Genomic DNA, 12,841 nt, shown 5'->3' with positions numbered 1-12,841 from the left:
ATAAGACATACATATATAAGGTGACCATGTCACGACTCATAAAATCAAATTATGTAGACCAGATCGCACCATACAACTAAACACATAGTGTACAAGGGCAATCAAATATGCTACCTATCAAATAGGGGTCAATTATCAAGGGCACGTTACACATCATCTATGATGCTAGCATGCTAAACAGATATAGTAAATGAAAAACAAATCGTCTATGTCATCACATAACTATAGATGGTCACGTATCCTAAACATGTTTTTAAGGCATGTTCAAAATAACATGGCATACGTACGTGTAAAAAGTACTATGCAATTAACAATCCCGCAAGTCAAAAGTAAGAAGGGATGAAATGCCTCTCAAAAGGATGAACTCACTAAAAATGAATCCCAAAAACCCAGATGGTTCCAATCTCTCACCATGAGGAAATGAATCATCTCCCAGAGTGAACACTAAGGTTCCCGAAACAAAGAGTCTACAAGTCTTTCCTAAGACTAGCTCAAACCCAAGATAGAATCCGAACGCCACATAAGATGAAACAACAATGCAATGGATAGTTCTAACACTAGCCATTACGAGACATCAACAGGGAACTCAACTCAAGATGCCAATGAGTTCGATGAGAACTGGACAGGATTCTAACCGACAAGGGAGAGTAATTAATTGCACTAATGCAATTAATTACACGAAACCACGCACACCCTAACAGTAGCTCGTAAGAGCTATCCGGGGCAATACTAAAAGGATCCTAGGTCAACACATCTATCCAGATCCCGAAACCATCACCCTAAGAAGGCAAGACGCGAGAACCTCACCGTTGAGGCTCACAAGGCAACTTCCTAAATCCCCAAGGAAGGACTCGAGTCAATCCCGACTCATCGCCCCATGATGATAGAAACAAGACCCCAATGATGTCATCACATCCAGTTCACTACGAAACCCCAAGAGACGAAACCAATACCCCGGACACTCCCTGGCCACGTCGTGAAGCTACGAAGAAAAAAGGAAATGAAATGGTGCCTCCCTAGCCCACGTCTCACTCCTCCAAACAAGGACTATGATTCCACACTCACATGAGCCTTACTCGTATCAACCATCAAACCAAGGTCTCGAAACAACCAAACCAACAAAAGGGGCAAGAAGGTTCCCGTCGTGGGTTCCTTACAGAATAAATTTCTCCTACCCAAGGAAGAAACTCCTCAAAACAAGAATATATCCAAGGGATACGACAGGCCCCAAGATCTCTACCAACCAAGCTGGAACAACAAACAATGTCAAAACAAGATATAAAAGTAAACGGCTAGTATACAACATAGCGACGGACTACTTACTTACACAGGTAGTAAAAATCACATAAGGCATGTCAGTGTATATGAAAGATAACGTAAAGCATGACGATATACTACATATAATCATGCTAAGATGAACAAGCATATATAACACGCTAAAGCAGACAAGCATATATGACATGCTAAGCAAACAAGCGTAAATAACATGATAATTCAGACAAGCATGGACAATGTACTAAAGCCTACAATCACATACAACTTGCTATGATAAACAAACATATACAACTTGCTATGATAAACAAGCATATATCATATGCTAAGATAGACAAGCATAAATCATATGCTAAACCGGTTAAGGTAAACTTCTAAACAAGTTGCCACATAAGCAAACATACATGTTATCAATTCAAAACATGCTATCAAGAAGCAATTAAACACATAGAACATGGCAACACAAGCATGATATGCACCCAAAACCTGTTATCCAAGGTATTCAAACCTAGAAACTCTGATACCATCTGTGACGGCCCTGGTTTTTCAAGTCAGTACGTCCTGTGATAAACCAAAAATTGACTCGATAGTGGATATAGATGTGGAAGCAAGAAACAAGACAACAGTCTCCCAAGGCACAACGCACCTCTAAGACACTTTGATAACCTTCCATGAGGTCGTGGAATCCAATGAGAACTGACGCGGAAGCAAAAGATTGAAAAAATAATAATTAAGCCTCCAGGGGTAAAATAGTCATTTTATAAGAAAATGACGTCCCGCGAATGTATATCATTCCTGAGACACATCCGTGACTTCCCATAAAGTCACGAAACATAAAATAAAATAGCGGAAGTGGAAAGCAAGAAAAAAATTGGACAAAAATAGCCCCAAGAGCAAAATAGTCATTTCTGAAAATATGAATTTGGGTGCCACTGAGTACACCACTAGAAAGATAACAAAAAATTAATCAAGATGGACTCAAGAATCGCATGATTCAGAGTTCGGACGAAGGAGAAACGGCATGACGAAGAAAAACGAGCACTTAAGGCTAAAAGGGTAAATTGATAATTATCTAGGAAGATCCGGATGAAACCAAGCATACCATTGGAAAGACAGCAAAAAATTAGTCAAGCTCAAAAAAAAGTTCACTCGATTTGGAGTTCGGACGAAGGAGAACGAGCAGAAACAAAACTCGACGTCAGGACGTCGAGACGAGGCACCATGAGCACCCCATGAGCACCGAGTTTTCTACCTGACAGCGTAAAAGAAAATGAAAAGAACTCATTGTGATTCTCCAAAATGCCCTTAGATCAGAAGAGGTCAAGAGAACTAAAAAGCTGCTACATGATCTATCCATAACTGAGAGCAAAAATAGGCTATCAAACAAATTTTTCTGGAAAAACATGAAAAAGAAACCCCTTCCGAAATCAAATTTTTTACCCAGCTACGTGGGAGAAAACAAAATAAACACACTGTGAAAGGGCCAAAATGCCCCTAGATCAGTAAAGACTTAAAAACTTAAAAAATGCAACTTTGCACCAAGTATGCATTTGACCCTAAATGCATTTCTAGGTTGAAACGAATGTGCACACAAGTGTAATAAATGATTCTAAGCTTGCTGGAATGGTCCGCGGCTCTCGAGAAATCCCGACTCAAAATCTGAGCCCCCGATGGCCAAAAATGATAAAAATGAACTTGGAATCGGAATTTTGAAAACTAAAATTATAAAATGGAGTCAAATTATTGTTTGAACCTTGACCACACTTCATATATGATTAATGAGACTCTATGGAAGAATAAAATTTGAATTCCCACACCCGATGCAACCATGGTGAAACAATGACTTGTGATTTTTCAATATCTTCATAATATTTCATAAAGTTAAAAGTTATATAGGATATAAGATACATGTCATTGGCCTCCGGCCTCATTTTATACATGTCAAATACATTACAAAAGGTGTACTTATGTACACATTACATATATGGAATCAAGGATACAAGTTTTGACAAATAAGGCTACAAAATGACATTTCATACTAACATTTGCATGAAATGGAAACTTAAAAGCTACAAGTCGTCCAAAGAATAATGAGTATCACCAACCAAGTCTTCATACCTGAAAAATGTCCCCGATAACTTTGGGGTGAGTAACATAAAACTACTCGTAAGAGATGAGCATGCATAGACCTAACATTTTACTGTTCATTAAATTGATATAAATAAATATATAAGGTCCATGCCACCTAGCATCTATGTCCAATGTAAGAGTCAAGGAGCATCCTAAGCTACCATAAAGCATTTTTAGTATAAACCACATCATGCATGTAATTTAAACAACGTAGAAGCATGCGGTACACGCAACAAAGTAATCAATATACAAGTATACATACACAAGTATACAATCAATATTGAAATGCACTTAAGACAAAGTATACAAGACACAAGTATACTAGGTTATCTAGAAGGTAAAACATCTATATACAAATGTACAGACCAAGTACATTAAACAATATTGAAATGGAAATGCAACATATATACAAGTATACACTCACAAGTATACTAAGCATTTTTGATTTACGAGGCATATAAGTATACAAATCCAAGTATACTAAGCAAAAAATGAGGTATCATGCATCCTAGCACAAGTTAAAAGCAATCCAAGATTTTAACTAGGAATTGAATGCGAACTCAACAATTGGCGGAAAGATAAAGGACATAAAGTCTCAATGACCAAGAAAGTGGTTCCGGGTTATTAGTCCGAAGGGTACTACCTAGTGCGCAACTAAACCCAAAATAAAACCATTATATTGGTGATTTTGGGTTACTAGCCCTTAGGGTACCACCCCGTACGCACTATATAAAATAGAGGGAACTCTCATCCCCCATACTAGAGCCATGCCCTAGCCGTAACAATTTCCAATGTCCATACAAGCTTTCCAAAAAAATCATTAAATTGTGCGACAAGTATACCACATATACACAATGCACCAAAATCAATTACCGCGCACAACCAAGTCATGGAATACACACAAGCCATGCCCTAGGCATTCAAGCTACAATGGCATATTAAATCTCATATAAATAAAATGTGAATACTTACAAGTTAAATCATAACTACAACTCATGGAATACTATCATGTAATCATATTAGAAGTTCCAAACTACAAATTAAGCAAAAATACAACATTAATGCCTAATTACCTCAATGGAAGCATAAAAGAGAATTTAATTATCTTAAGTAATTAAATTCTCAATATTACAAAGCAATTCCAAATATTCTACAAATCGTATATGTTAAAGCTCATATCAAGGCCTATCTTAATTTCATGTTACAAGTTAATTCTACACTAGGCATCACTCGGTGAATTAAATTTCAAAGAAGGAAACAATTAAACAAAGTATTCAATGCTCATTCAAATATTCTCAACTCAAGGTATGTTAATGAACATATCAAGGCCTACTTTAAAACCACATTACAAGTTAATTATACACTAATTACAACTAGGTAAATTAAACTCAATGCAAAGAAAATAAATTAATAAAGTTCTCTAAACTTATCCAAATATTCTCAATTTACTATATATATAGAACATGCCAAGCTCATCAACAATATCAAGTTAAAAATTCATTGAAGTGACTAAAGCACTTAAAATAAAATTAATTAATCTAATTGATTAATTTTCTCTAGATTTTAAAACAACTTCAATTGCTCTCAAATTAATATAGGTTAATATACATACCAAGGTCTATTTTAATATCACATTACAAGTTGATTTCATGCTAGTTACAACCATGTGAATTAAACTTTCATACAAGTGAAAGATTAAATAAAAGTTTCATTACTTATTCAAATACTCCCAATTTAATATATGTTAACAAATATATCAAGGCCTAATTTAATAGCATGCCACAATTTAATTCTAAGCTATATACAACCATCAGAATTAAATCTTATACAAAGAAAATAATTAAATTAAATTCTAGATAAAATACCTAGGCAAGCATTCAAGTTTTATAAGTATGAAATACATTCAATACAACATTTATATAAACCTAAAACATCCCCAACCTCAATTTGAGATGAAATCTCAAATCCCCACCGAAAAAAAAGTGCTCCGAATCCGATGATACTCCTAGGTTATGTCGGGGACAACGAGGAAAACAAGTTTAACCTTTGAGGCACCATGAAAATCCAAACCCGAACTCAAAACCCGAACTCAAAAATGGTCGAAAATGGTTTCTAATAAGGGGGAAAGGTGCGCTTTGCTAAAGCCTTCGATAAACTTTAAGTAACTACGACATTTTACACGAGGAAAGAAGGTGGAAAAGAATAAAAGATGGTGGTAGCCCACGGGACTGCCATGGCTGGTCTGAAACGTGGGAGAAGAAGAGGAAAAATCTTATTTAATTTTATAACTCCCTATTTATAGTAAAACCCTAAAAGTTCCCCGAAAGGACTCCATCAGGTCCGGAAAAGTGGAATTTGAGCAAATGCGCTCAAACAAAAAAACTCCATGAACAAAAAAGAACCAAATGAGAAAAGATGAACAACGAAAAAATTGGCGTCGAAAACCGAGTCCCGAGTAGAGAGATATGTCCCAAACAAGTTTAGCGCTAACTAGGGCCGAAAACCCGAAAATTGTAGGGTTCGACCTCAAGACAATTCTAAGAGTACATGACTTGACAAAATGTGAAAATGAATCATGTACCAGGATCCAGGCTCAAAACGAGGTATTTTACAATTACTTTCGTTAATTGCACAATGGCCCCTACAAAAGGGATAACTGCAAAATTGCCCAGAATGAAAATATCTTCCAAAAGATATTTTATTAAAAATCCCTGAAATAAAATATCTAGAAAAGATATTTACGAAAAATACCCCAAGAAACAAAAATATTTCTGAAGAACTTTGTATCCATGCCCATATGGACACTAGGAGCAACTAGAGTACTTTCCTACAAAAGTAAAGATACGTATTTTGTAGAAACCACTTAGGATTAAGGTACATGAAGTCAAAACTCAACTCCGAACATGAAAAGTGAGGTTATGCCAACACAGTGACAAACGGGGAAAAGAGAAAAAAGTGAATAGTGTCCAAAAAGTGAAAATGTGGAAATGACTCGGTCCTTAAAGGAAGTTGTCAATCCAAATGAAAGAGTCTCGGAAACTATTTCCAAGCACTTGAGATGACACTGAGTGACGAGAAACGGAACTTAGAAAAGAAATTTCAATGAAAAAAAATTCATTTGTAAAATTTTGAGAAAAAAGGAAAGGAAGGAAATGACCGGGTCATTACAATGGAGGTTTTAAGGGTCTCTGTACTTACTGCATACCGCCTTTCCATTTTTCCCCAAATTGGTTCTGTCGTTGTAGGACTAAAAGCTGATTCTCCATCCTTCATTCCAAAATCCCTTTGGTATTCCCAATGAGTTGGTCGGATCGAGGTTTTGTGCCTATCGATCGGCGGTTTGTGGCTATAATCGAATTGTGGTTCTAGGCCCATCGATCCAAAATTAATGGCTTGGTCGGATTAAGGTTCTGGGCCCATCGATCGACAGTTTGTGGCTTGGTCGGATCAAGGTTCTAGCTTGTTGATCGATGGTTTGTGGCTATAGTCGAATCGAGGTTCTGGGCCCATCAATCGACAGTTTGTGGCATGGTCGAATCGAGATTTTAAGGCTATCGATCGATTGTTTGTGGCTATGGTTAAATCGAGGTTCTGGGCCCACTGTTCCACAGTTTTTTGAATCTAAGTTCTTGATATAGGCTTATCAACTGGCTGCTAATGCTTTTGTTGAGCTGGCCAGAGTCCATGTATATCAACCAAGTGTTAAAATACTTTTGTTTTGTTCTTAATTTCTTCCAAAGTGGTTAGCATATACTGACTACTTTGCTAACATGGCATAACTTACATCCATATTTAGTCCCCCTACACATGCTATTTTCCTATAAAATAGGTGCGTGCATAAAGTTTCATTTTTTTGTTGGGAAGCGTGGCCTTTTCAACTTTTAACGGTTAAAGGCAAATATTTAAAGGGACGTGACCCTTCTTCTTCTTCTTCTTCTTCTTTCCTCTTTGAAACTATTATATATGTCTTCTTTAAATAAAGACGATTCAGTGGAGAGTTTTGAAAAGAGAGAAGATGGTTAAGAGGTTTTTGAAATTCCCCGAGTGCTAGAAAAAATAGATATGTGTTGCTCATTCGAGGGGGTGTGTGCGAGGGTACTACTATTGCCAATTTGGTGTGATGACGAAGCAAAAACAACTGAGCAAGCCTCATGAAACAGTTCCGACGGTGCCACTAGAGTCGAAATGAAGAAGGGCCCCTTTATTTGGTCATTATGATATTTTGGTCATCCTCGGGGATGTTTCAAAAGATCTAATTGATGGTGATATGGCTCAATTAATGGAACTAGAGTGCCCCATTGATGAGGGGGCAAGAGTTTTGGCAAGCTTTGTTCATCGTTTTACCATTGAACAAGGTTATTATCCCTATTCGTGGTGGGAGGAATGGACCGAATATATCTTTTCACAAGACCATTATGTGGAGTTGCTGTGAAGGGATTGTTTCGCAGACTGCTGGTGCCTATAGATGTGCAAGGGATGGAGTTGTTACTGTCCCGATGGTACAGTTCTACTCATTCGTTTGTTACTAGATGGGGGGAAATTTACACTTACTTTGGAAGATGTGGTATATCTGCTGGGGCTGCACATCCTTGGAGGCTACTTTTGTGTGCTCCTCGTTCTGGATGAGGCAGAGAAAGCATGCTCGAGGTCCTTAAGGAAGGGCTACAGAAGACAAATAGTTATGGGTCCTATTTTGGTCCGCGTGGTGTGATATGCAGCGAGAGGAATGTAGGAGGAAAAGTACAACTGACGCTTAGATAAGGTACTTTTCTAAGGATATGTAACCTTTTTATAAGGGTTCTGACAAATCAAAGCATCATTCATTCATTAGGGACAAAACTAGGTATCCTACCAAATTGGCAACTTATGTAATGTGTTAGTTGTCCAAGTATATATTCCTGTGAACACTGGATAATGCACTATTTGGTTGATGGTGTCAGGTAGCTATCAATATAGCCAGTGGTGTTCCCCTCCGTTTATGGCCTCTGTTCCTGGGGACACTCTATCAGTGATTAGATATGGTAGCGGAGGATTATATGCAGTCAATAGGTTGCTACTCGGTGGTGTCATGTGTATCTATTGTGTTCTTACAGCTTTTCTTGTATGAGCACTTTCAGTCCTATGGTCCTAAGCCTTTAGTGATGGATAGCCTACGTGTGGCCAGGAGTGGGTGCTGGTCTGGTCAGCCGCGGAGGGTGCCTTTGTGTAATGTGATAGACTCAGAACGAGAGTTCACATTTATGCCCTACAGAGAAGTGGTTGCTGGGACATATGATGGTGGGCTATACTGGAGGGTGCTTAATGATTTAATCTAAGGTAGATGCCCTATAATTGAGACGAATGAGCTTGTGCAGTGATGGTCACCCTGTACGTCCTTCCTGGACACTTGAAGACAGGTGATGTTTTGAAAGTATACAATCCTAGGCGCTTGCTTAGACAGTTTGGGTTTTATCAAGGTGTTCCTTTACCCTATGTTCTTGTGGAGTTTGAAGGCTGGTTGGGGCAAAGCTTGCGGTGTTTCTTTATGTTATGTGATCTTGTTGAAGTGGGCCTTGGTGACATTTTAATTCCCTCTCGCCTTTGGATTGGGGATGTAACGGGGAATATCGTATGCTTTGGTCATTGTGCTTGGATGCGTTCAAGGTATTCTGCTTGCAGGAGCCTCCTCCTTACCTGGCCCTTTCTACAAAGATGATGTGTCACTGCGCATGCCGCGAGAGGAAGTCCGAGGCAATAGGTCGATAATGGTTCCTTTAGCCTCTGAGATGAATAAGGTTACTTATGCTGCTGTTCTTGAAACCCTTGTAATAGGGTCTCATACCGAGCCTCGAATAGATAGAGGGACTACTAAAGAGACTCCTTCAGACAAAGAGGGCGACAAGGAGCCTATCGCTAGCCTAATTTGGAGAAAAAGAAAAGCTATTATGATTAAAGTTTCAAAGGGGGAAAGCTCTGAGAAAGTGATCGATGCTGACGAGGAGGAGTCAAGATCGGTTGCTGACTCGAGGATGGATGATGTGTTTAGCATTGAGGAAGTGTTAATGGAAGAGTTAGTTCAGCGCTTGCCGCTGGTGGATTAAAAAGAGAAATTATAAAGTGCCTGATGACTATTGTCTCTCCTCTTCCGCGACTGAATATGGTGATAGGTGAGTGTGTTATCTTGTTAGAAGGTTAATGTTGTATTTGACTTATGCTTTGTAGTAACTGATTTACTCTGGGCAGGTTATCAATCTCTGTGGGACTCGATTCGCTATGGGGTAGTCATTCGATTGCCCTACTCTAGTCAATCCAGTGCCTAGGGTGTCCAGGTCAGCTATTGCGTAGGTGTTTCTATTGGTAGAAAGCCTTTAGCCAAAAACAATCTAGTGATTTTGATGATTACAGACCATTAATGATATTTATGGACTAATATTTACATTGAGTGTTATAGATAAGTCATATTCCAAGAATGACCTCAATGAAGCAATAAAGATTATATCAATGGAAAACAATGGATGCAAAGAGATATGAAATTGCAAGGAACCAAATGCAAGTACATCTAAAGATAGCTTGGACTACAATGAGCAAACAAGTAACTTAAAGAAAGGAAGAAAGCAAGAATACCTCCAAGCCTAAATGATCATAGACAAAGCTTGAAGAAAGAGGTAGATAGCTTGGTGAATGTGTAGGATTTAATGTCAAATTATTTATGAATCCATTTGAAGCTCATCTCTTATAGGACCATACATATCATATCATCATTCATATGTTCCTATATCTATTAGTAATAGACTATAAACTTCATCATATATATTTGTGATATAAAGTCATTGCTAAAGAATGAGTTAGTTCAAGCTTGCATAAGCTTTGAAAATACTCATTACAAGAGTTAGAAATGCTAGGACCATGCACATCAATCATATGATTCATATTGGCCACTAGAATGTAAAGGTTAAGGCATATGAAGCCTTTATTACCATGACTTAGTAAAGGACATTAGGACCCATGAATGCGCCTCATAAAAAACAGTGTTCTTGGCTAAGTGTGAAAAATGAATTTTTGAAATAAAGATATTTTCAAAATAAATTTTCCTAGTAATTACTCCTTATACTTCAAATAGCTTAAATTGATTTTATGGGATTTTTTCATCATTTCTATATTGGCCTATACAGAGGATCAAGTTTTACAAAAACTATTGGGAACCCCAATTTGTCCTAAAACTGATTTTCCACATTTTGATTTAGTTTGATTTCAATTTTCTTATATTTTTTTATTGAATTCAAATAGGAAGGTACTTCATTATTTACATTGTAAACTTAAAGTAAATGGATATTTACTTAAATGTTTTCAATGAAAATATGGTATGCAAAAGTGACTGTAGAAGTAACAGACTATGATGTCTGTCAGATGATCAAAATAGAGAAATATTATTTATTTTTCATCTAACTGATCAGATCATCATATAACCGATTAGTTGTTGTCATCTAACTGATCAGATCACTCATACAATCGATAGGATGACCAAAACAGTGAGCAAACATCTTTTATGCATTTCATTATGTAACCGATCACTTCACTGGTCTAACCGATCAGATACTCCAAGTGATTGATTAGATGATCCAAGTATTCAATCAGATGACATTTAGATCTGAAACTATCAATCAGATCAGTCATCTAACCGATCAAATGACTCCAAGTGACCGCACAAATTGCTTATGTGACCGATCAGATGGACGAAAATTTCAGATCTGGAAAACGATTTCACCCCTAACGGCTATATTTTTCAAAGGGGTTATAAATACACAATGTTTGGACATTGTGGGTACGCATTGGAGAGAAATAGAGAAATTTCTTGAGTATCAAAGAGCTTTCGTTCTTCATCTTCTCATATATATCATTCGTAGAGTATTGAGCTTCATTTGTATTCATACTCTAGTTGTGAGCTTTAATTTGCATATCAAACTTTAAGAGATATATTATTGTGCAACAACTTTCTATCTACAATCAATTGTAAGGGTTAGTGTGACCCAGCAAAAGTCTAAGAGAGGATTGTTCTCTTAGCAAGAAAAATTAGAAGCGGAATGCTTCTCGTACCGGTTTGCTCTCCACCCATAAGGAGGTGCCATAGTAGGATTGGGAATGTCTCAAGAAGGATCTTGAGCCGAGGAGTAGGAGTTACCGAATCTCGCTAAATCGTTGTGTCAAGTGTTTACATTTCTCTTCCCTTTTCTCTTTTTACAATTATGCTATTAATTGCTTAAGTTTATATCGTGATAATTGCATAATTGTTATAAGGTGTTTATTAGAATTTGTTAACAATTAAAAAAAAAAAAAAAAAAAATTGGCCATTGTTTGCCATAGACTCTATTCATCTCTCTTTAAAGTCAATACTTGGGTAATAATTAGTATCAAAGCCTAAACTCTATTTAAAGGACTTAACTGTCTTAGAGTACGATCATGGCCAACAATGGCATATTCACACACCTAGAAGGACAATGTATTGATATACCTCCATTGTTTGATGGAAACAACTATAGCTATTGGAAAAACATGATGATAGATTTTATCCAATCCATAGACTATCAAATGCGGCTTGTCATAGTTAATGGACCATGAAAGAAGTCTAAAAGGAAATGGTTCCTAAAGAAGAGAAAAAATGGGATACAAATTACAATAGAATAATTCAATGCAATGCTAAAGCCATAAGTAAACTGTATTGTGCATGGTGGGTGTCGACCACCAATTACACAAACGTGGTGTGATAAAATGTGGCCAAGTTTGAACTTATGGAATGCCACTACCACTACTAACTATTAATGTAGCTAGAGTAAATAGGGATCGTCCCAAGGGAAATGGAGCGTATTTTTGTTTGGAATCAATGTTGGATTAGTAGGTCGAATGATCAAAAGATGGTTTGTTGATTGAATTAGACTACAATTTAAATTAAATAAATGCAATGTAAAACAACTAAAACAAATGAGGTGTAGAGAATATAAGAGAGGAGTCTTGGGACATAAAGTTCACCACTAAGCATTACCTTCCTAGACATTCAATATTTGATGGATTAAGGGGATTATGTGTTGTAAATGAAAGTGTGTGCCATTAATTGAATATCAAGCATGGATGGCCAAGTAAACATATATTGTCTAGCCAATCTAGTGAATAGTACAATATATCAAATTAAGCCATTAGTCCTTCCATAAGTCCACAATTAATGCACACTCATTAAATTAGAGAAATATACTACTTGCATTCATAAGCATGGAACATCAACAACAAGCATGGATTGTCCACCTATCTAAGAAGGTAAGGCAATAACACTACAACTAAGCTATTGACATGGAAATTAAACTAATTAAACTAAGGAGGTGGCACAATCCATCAAAAAACAAGTATAAACCATCAAATAAACCACAAGAGCAATCTATTTAAGCACCATGCCTCGACCATCACTAGATTC

The sequence above is a fragment of the Cornus florida genome, unplaced genomic scaffold (assembly GCF_030987335.1).
Source record: "Cornus florida cultivar Cherokee Brave unplaced genomic scaffold, ASM3098733v1 CherokeeBrave_3.0.0_Hap2_Chr05, whole genome shotgun sequence".
In the NCBI taxonomy this organism is placed as follows: Eukaryota; Viridiplantae; Streptophyta; class Magnoliopsida; order Cornales; family Cornaceae; genus Cornus; species Cornus florida.
This window is presented reverse-complemented; position numbering follows the sequence as displayed.